This window comes from Malaya genurostris, chromosome 3, assembly GCF_030247185.1.
Source record: "Malaya genurostris strain Urasoe2022 chromosome 3, Malgen_1.1, whole genome shotgun sequence".
Lineage (NCBI taxonomy): Eukaryota > Metazoa > Arthropoda > Insecta > Diptera > Culicidae > Malaya > Malaya genurostris.
Window position 1 is genome coordinate 127,888,852 of NC_080572.1, and position 12,288 is coordinate 127,901,139.

Sequence of the window (12,288 nt, forward strand, 5' to 3'; positions counted from 1 at the left end):
ACATTGGGCCAATGACCCAACGTATTGCAACAATGAAGGGCCACCGTTGAACTTTTTTTTTCTAAGATGGTATGTAAACAGCACTTCAATTCAATGTGCTTTTTCACTTAAATACATAACCAAAGTTATTTGTTTTAAGATTTCATGTTCAAATACACTAAGATGTAAGATTAAAATAATTTTCAGTTAGCTTTGATGTGTTTTTCTTTTGGATGTGATGTCTTTTTGCTATTGAATTAAACTACATGTGTTAAACACTTCTTTTTCTAGTGGAAATGACTACAGTACCCGCTTGTGAGAAATTCTGGCAACCGTCAGAAGGCTGGCTGCATTCCGGCAGCTACCAAAATTGTACAGGCGAAATTGCATCATTTTCTCACCGTACGTGTCTTGTTTATTTCTCTCTTCCTTCTTTTTTATTTTATTTTATTCGATTTCATTTAATATTCGTCAATCCCGCATGTCAAAAAACGAATCTTGAGACGAGGTAAATGAGATTGAAATATGGGTATGATTGGTAGTGAGAAAGCAATTGTAACGGCCGTGTTCGTTACGGTTAATTCACGCAATTTCATTTAATTCAATACGCGCGCATTTCTTCTGAAAGTTGTCTACAAAGACATGCTTCAGCATTTTTAGTTCAAAATCCAGAACTGTACAACAGATAATATTGTACACCATAGACGAAGAGTAAACATACTCCAAGCGATAATAAACAGACCCTTGAGTCATAAACACAGGCCGACGGAATTAGCTCGGCAGGTTCGATAGGCAGGTCAATGATTAGAAAACGGGACGCAATATTGTATTTGGTCACGATGTTCGGTAGAACCAAAATATGAATGTAGATGTACGATCGTCTACCAGATTTAGTTTTCTCTCTCACTTTAGATAGGAAAAATAGGAGTACTAGATTAAGTGAAACTTGTATATAAACTCTTAATTTTGATATAATAAAGCAGTCCCATAGTATGTTCACATTAGCGCTGATATCAAGTGATATACGAATATACTTAATACCATGTTCACATTAGCGCTCATATTACTTGATATACCGAGATGATATGCATATAACGTCGAAGTGTTCACATATGAACGAGATGATATCGTTTGACAATCAAGTAGTCATCTTGAATGCACTCATTAGATAAAAGGTCGATAATATTACCTTTCGCTATTAAAATTAAATCAATAATTGAAGTCTTGCATTTAATGGTCTCCGAAAGCAAGTATTCGTGATATGCATATCATCTCAGTATATCAAGTGATATCAGCGCTTATGTGAACATACTATTAGTCTGTGGTTTAAATTTTTATGTTTAATTAAAAAAATATAAATTTTGCTAGCATTTCTTGACATTAATAAAAAATAAATTTTATATATTAGTTACTATTATTATACTATATAAGTGTAATTTTTCTTTTTTTGTATTCATCAATGTAAGGTTTAAACATATTCATCACATTTCAATGAGCAATGAACGTAAAGAAATTTATTCTACCGAATCTTGAATTCCAGTACTATTAATTTGCAAAATAAGAGTAAATCTGTTTCCCTTATCTATACCCGAGTCGTTTGTAGATAATCCAATAATAAATACTCTTATAAATGGCTGCTAATTCCTATGTTTTCGATGATACAACTAAATACATTAGGTACTCTTTAGTCACACACCACATTTCGAACACGAAAAACCTTAAAAAGCTACAATTGCAATTACAATTATATTCATCTTTTCAGAACAAAGAGAAGGCGTCAAGTAGGGTGAATTAAAATATAGAAAGATTCCAAAATACGCAAGATTGTTAGAAAAAATTGCAATATTTTCGTTTTGTTCAGGAGCTCTTGCGTCGATTGAATCACAAAATTATAATTACGCTTCTCCTAAATTCCGATTCTTGAAAGAAAGTATCGATACCTTAAAATATCGACTCGGTATCGAACATACCTAGCATTTACGCAACCAATCTGCACCAGACTGCGCTTTTGGTGTCACGGGTTGCTCAACTACAGTACTAATACACAGGGGAATCTACACACTAAGATTCGATTCCGTTGTTCGGTAATTTTTTTCGACGAAAACTTTCGGTAATCAAAAGAAATTACCGATATTTCGGTACATGAACTTCATTTTACAACAATTATGCAAGTTTTTACCGGACGATCAGTTTTACGCATGTTTTCATAATAGAATTCTGTAAATAGATATACAATTCATACGGTAAATCTGAATAGTCGCCGAGTACGATGAAAACCATACCGTTCGTATGGTAAAATTATCTTCCAAAAAACGAACTTCTGTGAAAACTGATTGTCGTAAAACGAACTGTCAAATAGTTATTAAAATTTTCAGTGTCTTTTTATTAACCAAACGAAAAAAAGGCGGGTGGGTAATGTCAGAGACATAACTGGATGTCGTGAATACGAAAACAACTGACATGTTCCTTAACACTTCCGAATATCAATTAGTTGATCAATTGTATGAATTATGCAAGCATTCCCCTTTGCACATTTTCCGCAAAAACAAAGAAGGCTTCACTTTTTATTGAGAGGCTTGTTTCTACCTGATTTCGTTTGTAGCTTTTTCACTAATGGGCGGTCCTAACGGCTATAAAAATATCCGCATTCAGAATTTTAATGTTGATTATTTCATTTCGGATTTGCATAATTTATTGAAAGAAACTATCAATATGCTGAAGAGACTCGTTTCTAGCATTCAGAAAGGTCAAATTGCGTAATTCTCTACGACATTAAACTCTGGAACATTTTTCGCAAAAACAAAGAAGGCTTCACTTGATCTCGTTTACTGTGAATTTCACACAGTGAAAAGTGCACAAATCTAAGCAAACTGTTCTTGATTTGCAGTAAACTGAGGATATTTCCCTACGATTTGCGAACAACAAATCCTAATAGTTCTTTAGAAAACTTTTAGAGCCATTAGAACGGCTGATTTTGTGCAATGCTCTCCACCGTTGTTTTTTTTTCCCAATGCTAATGACTGGCAGCTGTGACGTAATCGCTCTTGTCGAAAGCGAAACTAGCTGTGCAGACGACACAAAACACATCTGCTCGCAGTGGCGATAGAATCCAAACTGATTGAATTTTTGTTAAGAGATTTCCTTTTATGTGATTTCGTTTGTAGCTTTTTCACTAATGGGCGGTCCTAACGGCTATAAAAATAGCCGCATATAGAATTTTAATGTCGATTATTTCATTTCGGATTTGCATAATTTATTGAAAGAAACTATCAATATGTTGTAGGGATTTGTTTCTAGCATTCACAAGGACCAAATTGAGGAACTCACTGCGATATTCACCACTTCTCGGAACATTTTTCCCGGACGATTTGTTGTACAGCAGCAGATATTTCGTTCTCTTCCTTAGAACGCGTTCTGATTGGCTGGTGTTGACATGGATCAAATGAGACAAGTTTTTCAATAGTGTACTATTGAAATACTTCAATGCTTTTGCTATACACGTTTAAATTGAAAAATTTCGATTCTATTGGTAGTTAGATTATATAAATCCTTTCACAGATCACTGAGCTATGAGCTTTAAAAATACGAGAAAGGCAAACGCACCATATGAATTATCCTCTTCGATACTCGTTTATACCAAACATTTCAGAAAAGTTTAATTTTGAATTATTTGAGACTATGTCACAAATCTGAAAATTTTATCATAAAATTGTGATCATATTTCCGATGGCATGTCGCAAGAATTATGTTGATTCATTAGATACAACAATAGATATTCACGATCAAAAACTTATCACTCTCTCAGAGGGTAAATTTTGAAAAGGCACCCCATAGTAAAGTAAGTCGTATTCACGACAAAAGAACCGATTTGAAGAATTCTGAAATTAATAACTGGATCTGAGTTCAAGAATTAAATTTAGAACATAGAACAGACTCAGAACTCAGTTGGATTTTAGTTCTAGAACTACAATCATTTTCCAGAATCCAGTTCAGCACGCAGACTCTGAATTCTAAACTCATATTCCGGAACTAAGCTCTGAAATTTGAAGACGATTTTTCGCCATGAATAAAAAATGGGTTGTATAGAGGTGCAGTAAAGTAAATTCCGCATAATTCTTTAGGAGTATTATTATGGTTTTAAGAACAACCGAATAGAAGTCTGGAATAGAGAACTGGACTCTGAGTTCAAGACCTAAATTTAGATCCAATAACAGACTCAGAATCCAGTTTCAGTCGCTGCTGGTTCTCGCCTTGGTGGCCAGCAAGCGAATGAGAGATGCGACCTGAGCGTTTGAGGTTTTTATTAACCACGCAGAAGGTGCATTCTCTCTCGCTGCTGGTTAACTCCCGCTGCTGCTGCTGGCTGGTCCTCTCGCCTTGGTGGCCAGCAAGCGAATGAGAGATGCGACCTGAGCGTTTGAGGTTTTCATTAACCACGCAGAAGGTGCATTCTCTCTCGCTGCTGGCAAAGACACCATATTAACAAGATAGCCAGCTCTCACATTTCCCGAACAAATCGTTGGCAACATCCTTTTTTGCGAGCATGGCGACCTCAGACGAGATCGCATCGAATCTAGTACATAGAAGAAGGGGAGAGAAATGTCAAATTCGTGCGCGCCAAGATAGCAGCACTGCACACCCATACAATTGACATGATATATTGAATGTGATGCCGTGCGATGGCGTTGGTGAACTGAAGATTGGTTTCGCTCCAAGCTGACAGGGTCTGCTGCTGGTTAACTCCCGCTGCTGCTGCTGGCTGGTCCTCGCGCCTCGATGGCCAGCAAGCGAATGAGAGATGCGACCTGAGCGTTTGAGGTTTTTATTAACCACGCAGAAGGTGCATTCTCTCTCGCTGCTGGTTAACTCCCGCTGCTGCTGCTGGCTGGTCCTCGCGCCTCGATGGCCAGCAAGCGAATGAGAAATGCGACCTGAGCGTTTGAGGTTTTTATTAACCACACAGAAGGTGCATTCTCTGTCGCTGCTGGTTGATGATTCCACTCCCACGACGTCTGCTTCCATCGAACGCACGAAAAGAAATGATCGATTTTCGCATTGCATAAATATCTGTTTATTAATCTTATTTTTGTGTATTACATCAACATTTTACAGTACAAGTGTTTTGACCTTTTGGCCTTTCATCTTTGTTGTTCATACGATTCGTTTTTAATATTAGGTGTTTTAGTTACCCTTGTTTTACATGCTAATGTTTAATCATAATATTTATTTTAATTATTTATAAAATGTCTACCTACTTATAACTATCCTTAACCTAAAACGTACAAATTTTGAATTATTTGTATTTCAGAGATTGAGCACCTCTCTTCAAATTTCGTGCAGTATTGTTCGAATTTTTGTTCTAGTATATCCAGTGAGGCCATCTCATGTACTTCACTAGTTCTTGTCCAAGGGGGTAGATTTAGAATCATCTTTAAGATCTTACTTTGAATGCGCTGAAGCCTAAGTTTGTGTGTTCGTGCACAGCCCCGCCAAACAGGGACTGCGTATTCAATTGCGGGGTAGATGATTTGTTTATAGACAGCCATCTGATTCTTCAGGCATAGTTTAGATGTTCTACAAATCAGCGGATACAGAGACCTAATGAGTATGCTGCATTTTTGAACGATTTTGTCAACATGTGACCTGAATATCAGATGTCTGTCAAAGGTGAGTCCTAGATAGATAACTTCATCGGACCATTGAATGACCTCATCACCGAATCGTATTCTGCATTCGTCTGATGGAACAAGTTTTGGAGATCTTGAATGTGGAAACAAGATGACCTGAGTTTTTGCTGCATTGATCACAATTTTCCAGCTTGTAAAATATTCCGTTAAAGCGTCCAGACCTGTCTGTAGTTTATTCTTCAGAGCATTAATGACACGACCTTTGTAAAGAATGGCAGTCAGGGTTGAGAACGGTACCGGAGAATGACACGAAACAGCAGACAGTCAAACCGCACAAATGGTAGCTGTCGCCGAATGAACTTTGCCGTGACTGCAGCGGATAAAAATGTCATAGCTCTCATGACATTTTCTCTCGTGGATGTACCCGTATGCTCGCATCGGTAGCAGTTCTCCTCTCTTCAATCAGAGAATGGCTTACCACAAAGAACAGTTTCTCCTTTCAAATTCTACAGCTTTCGAGAGACATCCACCAACAAGGCTCAACGTTGAAATTCGTTTTATGCCTGTTCTCACGGGGTGTATGGAGACATACACATGGAAGTTTTGGTCCGCTATGCTGACGGTTTTTCTGCATTCTTTTTTGTTGCTCCGCACTCTCGTTGGAAGGAAGTGGTTCGGTGAGCAAAGCTGAAAAGCAGTGTTAACTAATGCTTTGATTACCATCCGGGATGGTGGCACGAATTTGTAGAGGTTTGGTGCATAATGTATTATATATATATATATATATATATATATATATATATATATATATATATATATATATATATATATATATATATATATATATATATATATATATATATATATATATATATATATATATATATATATATATATATATATATATATATATATATATATATATATATATATATATATATATATATATATATATATATATATATATATATATATATATATATATATATATATATATATATATATATATATATATATATATATATAATGCTTTCGGATATTAAAACGAAAGTTATGTATTAGGGGAAAATAGTATTAAGCATCCCATCTTAGTAAAAGCCCCCTTTTTCAAATAAACTTCTTTTTTCAAACATTCATACATACTTCTTGCAGTAACATTATCTTTCTGCAGGATCTTTCGGCTTTGCAATTTCGCAAATTTATCAAGACCATGAATCAATATGTTTCTCAACTTTAATTAAACTGTGTACTCACATTTTCGAAGAAATCAACGAAAATTTTAGAGATTTAACTTTTTTTTGCTACAGGATAATTGATTACTAATAAAATCGTTTGGCATGCAACGAGCTGTTTTGTGTGGAAATTTTATTGAGCCTACTTTATTCACGTGTAAAATAAAAATTTGAGTTAAATTCTAATACAATCTGGTACTTAATATCACTGACGCTGTTGCAACAAAGCTAAACTTCTTTCAAATATTGTTTCATTGAATCGATTACCTTCAGCCAAATGCATTAATAGCAAATTCCACATTCAGCATCAATAATGGCTTGATACCTTCGAAGCGTTTTTTGGAAACGATTCGTGCGTATTTTTCTCAAAACTACTTCCAAACTTTGTGAAATAATTCCATTCGAAAATAAACGCTGTAAAATCACAAAAGTTATTCGTTAACAATGACGAAAACCACCTGTTTTAGTTGAAAACTTCTAAGCTAGATTTAATGGCATTTTAGTTTTGAACGGTGGCACTACACCGGTGTGAAGCATATATAGCATATTGCTCCGGTTGTCGAACCGCTGCCCGCTGCGTTTTTTTTCATAACTACGTTTGTTTTATAAGGATTCTTAGTGTCAGTAGGATCGTAGTACTAGCCATGCAATGATTCTGTACACCAAGAATCAGCTGCGAAGTCTGTTGAAACAGAAAGGAAAAATTCTACAAAAGGAATGTAATGCCAAGACTTTGCTTTGCCGTAGCAATACATTTCGAATATCATATATGTATGTCGGAATTCATAAGTTAATCAAAATACTGTTTTTATCAAGCGATTTGCTATTATAAATTACATTAAATAAAAAACATTCATTTTGTACATGATCTTATAATTATTCCAGAATTCCAGGTTGCCCGCTGCGATGTCAAGCAATATAGACAGCGTCGCTCCCACTCTAATGCAGTTCAGAGCAGTCACAACCGATATGACTGTCCAGTTATAGAAATGTCATGACATTTCGAGCTCGCGATATTTTAAGAAACCTTGAACGAAAATAAATGCAGCAGCTACCTATCCAGAATGTACGTACACTACCGCAGAGCGAACGGTGTGGCTTTGACTGCTGTGAGAGAGTGCGACAAAATGAACTGTTCTCAATGTTGCTGTCGTGTGTCGTGGCTCTCACGACTGTACCTAGCTATCGTGTCATTGTGTGTTGGCTACTGTTAAACGTAGCAGCTGAGCGGATCGTTGGTAGTGGCTGTCTTGTGCTTAGCGACAGTTAAAAAAAAAGTCAAATTTTCGCACCCCTGATGGCAGTATCATCAGCAAATTGTGACAGAACACCACCACCTGGAAGAGGTGGGATGTCTGATGTGAAAATGTTGTATAGAATGGGACCTAGGATACTTCCCTGGGGTACACCAGCAGGAATAGTAAATCTTTCTGAAAGTGCATTATTCAGAGAAACCTGGAATGCTCTATCTGCAAGATAATTTTTGATAATTTTAATAAGATACATGGGAAAATTATACCGATGCAGTTTGAACACCAGTCCATCGTGCCACACATTATCGAATGCCTTTTCAATATCCAATATTGCCATGGCAGTCGTTTTGGACACTGATTTGTTTTGCTGGATGACGTTGTTAACCCTTGTGAGTTGGTGGATGGTGGATCTTCCTTTCCGGAACCCAAACTTCCAGAAATATATCCTGTTCATCTGCGAAAGCAAGAATTCGCCTTTGTATTGACTTTTCAAACAGCTTGGATAGGGCAGAGAGTAAGCTGATGGGCCGATAGCTCTTGGAAAAGGAAGGATCTTTCCCCGGTTTCAAAACTGGGATAACTTTAGCTAACTTCCACATTAAAGGGAAGTAACCAAGCTCCCAGCACCTGTTAAAAATTTTAGCTAAAAAGACAAATGAACGAATACTCAAATGTTTCAGCTCAATGTTGAATGTGTTGTCGAAACCGGGGGCCTTCATATTTTTGGAATTTTTCACAAAAGCCATCAGCTCATTCGCAGTGACTCTACTTTCCTCAGGAACCAAGCTGTCTGATTGGTCAACCTCAGCTACGCTATCAGCAACGGCTCTTTCATATGGACTAACAATGTTAAGTCCTAAATTGTGAGAACACACAAACTGCTGGCCTAGCGCATTTGCCTTCTCTACTGGTGTGATTAAAGGTATTCCTTCAGCTGCGTCCTGGGGTGACATCAGAGGAGGAATAGGCTTCGGTTTTTTCTTAAGCACCTTCGTTAAGGACCAGAAGGGCTTTGAATGTGGGAGAATTTCTCGAAGCTTTTGCTGGAAGTTCCTGTTGCGAAGCTCAGATATCCTTTCCTGGATTATCCTAGTTAAGTTGTTATAAGTAGTCTTCCTATCTAGAATGCCAGTTCGTTGATACTGCCTCCGGTAGATATTCCGAAGTCGGATGAGTTTCTTGGTGACACTGTCGATTTGAAGAGAGGAACTCGGCATATGTTGTACTGGAACCGTCCTATCACGAGCGACTGTGATTGAATGCTGGAAGGAAGATAGGGCTGCATCGATTTCCATCGGGGAATCAAGTGGCAAATCGATATTAATAAGTTGGTCGGCGAAATGTTGAAATTGGACCCAATCGGTGCGATAATAGTTCCTCCGAGGTTGAATAGGCACTGTTTCTGGTGAAGATCCCAACGTCAATATTACTGGAAAGTGGTCGGAAGAGAGCTCGTTGAAAACAACCGGAGAGCTGTCTATGGCGATGTTGCTGATGAATATATCCAAAATGGAATGAACTCCCGATCTGGAAAGTCGCGTTGGTTGATCCGGAGCGAGGATGTTGTATTGTCCAGCTTCGTAATCTTCGGCAAGTACGAATCCGTTTCGATTCTGTCTTCTGTTTCCCCATAGCTCATGCCGTGCGTTCAGGTCCCCAGCAATGATGAATTTGTTCTGTCGTCGAGTGAGCATAGCCAGATCTCGCTTCAATGATGCACACGTACCATCTCGAAGATTGGTTTGTTTGGGGCAGTACGCTGCAATGATGATGATGGGTCCCATCGTCGTTGTAATCTCAATTCCGATGGCTTCTATGAGTTGCAATTTAAAGGCTGACAGAAGCCTGTGCTGAATGGATCGTTTAACGGCAATGGCAACTCCCCCTCCTCTGGTAGTTGTCCTGTCGAGCCTATGAATCCTGTAATTGGAAATAAAAATAGAAATTTCAGGTTTAAGATGAGTTTCAGTTAAAATTGCAATATCGGCATTCTTCTCTTGAAGAAAGTCGGACAATTCAGCAGTTTTGCTCCAAGCATGAGCAAGCAAGCATTCCAATTTACTATAACCAACTCATTATATTGCATATTCGATGATGAATTTGCCTAAGGCGTTGATTTGATCTAACCGCGTTCTGCAGTTTCGTAGTTTTGTTGTCATTGTTTCAAAAATGACGATCAGTTGTTCAGCAGAGAATAAATCATAAGAGTCATCCTTTGCTTGTGGTTGATTATTGCCCCATCCAGGAGGGATTCTTGAGGAAGATTCTTTTTGAGATCCAGCGGCTGAAGTCTTTGGATTGCTGCGAGGAAGTGGCGGCAAATTCGGAATATCCCTCTTCGGTGGGAGCCGTGGGAAATTAACTTCATCCTTTTGTGGAACATTCTTGCGCGTTGATTGTTTACGGGACGCCTGTTGTCGAATTTTTGTGAACTCATCACGTTTGGGACACGATTTGCTAGTAGATGGATGATCGCCATCACAGTTCACACATTTTACAGCGATGTCATCTAGTAGGCAATCGTTGGTATTGTGTGGTTCGGCACATTTCCCGCACCGACTTTTCATGTGGCAATTCCTCGCTCCATGGTCGTAGTTCAAACAGTTCGTGCACTGTGTGACATCCCGATGTACCGGTTTATACTTTTGCCATTCGATGATTATGTGAAATAACGATTTAATCGTTTTCAGTTGACTCATGGTGATGGAGCCCTTCTCCAGATGAATCAGGTACAGTTGATCTCTGAACTTTTTGTCCGTATTATGTCGCTTCATTTTAAATATCATCAAAGGCTTTAGTCCAGCCTCCGACAGTGCCTGCTTTAGTTCGGCTTCCATCATGTCGGGTAGTCCTCGAAGTACAACCTTCATAGGTTTGTTGGCGGCAATATCGTGTGTGAAGTATTCCGCTTTTGTCTGCTTCAGATAGCATTCCACTCCTTTGTAGTGGTTCAAAGCCGGAACAGTTATTTTGTAGCCTTCAGTACATAAACGGATTGTTGCCTGTAGTCCTTTGCTGATCAGTGTGTTGAAATCCGAGCGTAGAGTCGGTGGGAAGCCCTTCAGGTAGAAAGGCGGCATTTTTTCCTTCTTCTGCAGTTCCTCTTCGACATCTACTGGCAGATCAGCATATTGGTTTTTACTCAGCAAACGGTCGTTTACCTGTACATCACTTGGCTTCAGACGCTTAGCATCCTTTGGATCCTTCTCGGATCTATGGCGGTTTTTACCCATAGCTTGGGTAGGTAGACAACTGCGAATAAAAAATAAAACAAAATCGAAATTAGTCGTAGTAGGTTATTCGTCTATCAACATCGAGTGTTAGATGACGAATGATCGATTTTCGACCACGGTTCCCCTTTTATACGCATTCAGTTGAAGATATGTGCCTGACTATCTCAAAATCGTCGTCCTTGCGCGAAAAACCCAAGCGAAAGTAAAAAGTTTTCCGCGTTGTTTTCAAATTTTAAGAAAACTTAATTTTTGAGTTGTTTGTGGTTATCGCACACTGTTCAAAATATTATCCTGAATTCCTGATCATATTTTTGATGAAATGGTGAAAGAATTATGTTGCTACCATTAATTCAAGTCGAGATATTCGCGATTAAGTTCTGCCCATTCTTCCATATGGCTAATTTTGAAAAGGCGCCTCATAGTAAAGTAAGTCGTATTCACGACAAAAATGGGAAGCGCTCATAATTCCGGTTAGCCGGAACATTTGACCGACGACATTTGACCTTTTTTTTTTTTTTCGTGCAATAAAACCATAGCCACAACAGGTTGGAATTTTCTGCATTCGTTTTTGTGAATTTGTGTTGTTTTTTAATTTGATTTACAGTTTACGGTGGTTGTTTGACAGTTCAGCAATTAGGTTTATTTTATTAATGATATTACCTTTACGAATTTCGCATGTGCATGTGGATTACTGAGCAATCAGCAAAATGTCGTGTTGTCTATCTACTTCGGCATTTGAAAATGTCGAGCTCGAGAATCGGTTTTAATTGTGCATGTCTTCAATGAAATCAAAGTGTGCTGGTTGTAAGTTTAAGTTTTTTTTTCCTCGGTGTGGTTGTAGCTACACGCTCATTCAATGTTACTCTCAAGTGAGTCATTTGTACTCACTTTTGCTTATTTGGTTCAAATGTCAAAAAGTGAGTAATATTGATTTATAAGAATGAGTAACTTCGACTCAGTTTCT